Consider the following 1,163-nt stretch of genomic DNA (forward strand, 5'->3'; position numbering starts at 1 on the left):
GCCACTAAGAATCCCAAGGAGGAAGACTGGCTGCCTTGAGCCACAGGATGGGGACTCTGGAGGACAGAGCCAGGAGCTCATTTCTCTGCACATTTTGGCTATTAGACTTGTGTAAAAAAAACCCAAACAGTGCACACTTTTTGTATTTAAATATTAACAGTGATTCTAATAAAAGATCATAGATTGTGTGACCAAGCTACCTTATTTACCTCTTCGTGCCTTAGTTCCCTTATCTTTAAAGTGGGGATAGTGGCCAGGCACAGGTACTCACGCCTGTAATCCCAGCACTTTGGGAGGCCGAGGTGGGCGAATCGCCTAAGTTCAGGAGTTTCAAACCAGCCTGAGTAAGAGCAAGACCAGGTCTCTACGAAAAATAGAAAAAGTAGTTAGTGTTGTAGCAGGTGCCTGTAGTCCCAGCTACTTGGGAGGCTGAGGTAAAAGGATTGCTTGAACCCAGGCGTTTCAAGCAATGTGAAACTGAGTGGCAGAGTGAGACTCTGTCTCAAAGAAAGGAAGGAGAGGAAAGGAAAATGGAAAGGAAAGGAAGAAAGAAAGGATAGTAAGTACCTTTCATAAGGACCAAATAAGATTAAAAAAAAAAGTGAAGAACTTAGAACAATGGCTGGCACACAATAATAATAGATGTCAGCTATTTATTAGGTAACTAGTAAAAATAGTTTATGTGGAAGAACAGAGGAGATCAAGCCTACCAACCTTGCTGCTCTCTGTTCCCAGATAGTGGGCTGGAGATGGAGGGTCGGCTCAATTCCCACAGTGACAGGGCAGTTATGGAAATTTAGTTCTCACCTCAACTCCACCAAAGTACCCTCTTTCTGGATGATAGCTCTCATTTATATAGCTTTGATTGGCAGGTGTATTTGCATTTTTTCATTTAATTGTCACAGCAACTCTGTAGAATAGGAACCCAATTTACTGGACGCGGTGGCTCATGCCAGTAAACATAACACTCTGGAGAGCCTAGCCGGAGAATCAGTTGAGCTCAGGAGTTCCAGACCAGCTTGAGCAAGTCGGAGACACCGTCTGCTGGCTTTGTGGAGGGCGCCTGTAGTGTCTGCTCCCAAGGAGACGGGAGGATCGGTTGAATCCAGGAGTTGGGAGTTTGAGGAAGCTGTGAGATAGGCTGACACCACGGAACTCTATCC

Source organism: Otolemur garnettii, unplaced genomic scaffold (assembly GCF_000181295.1).
Source record: "Otolemur garnettii isolate 467f Iridium unplaced genomic scaffold, OtoGar3 scaffold00261, whole genome shotgun sequence".
Classification (NCBI taxonomy): Eukaryota; Metazoa; Chordata; class Mammalia; order Primates; family Galagidae; genus Otolemur; species Otolemur garnettii.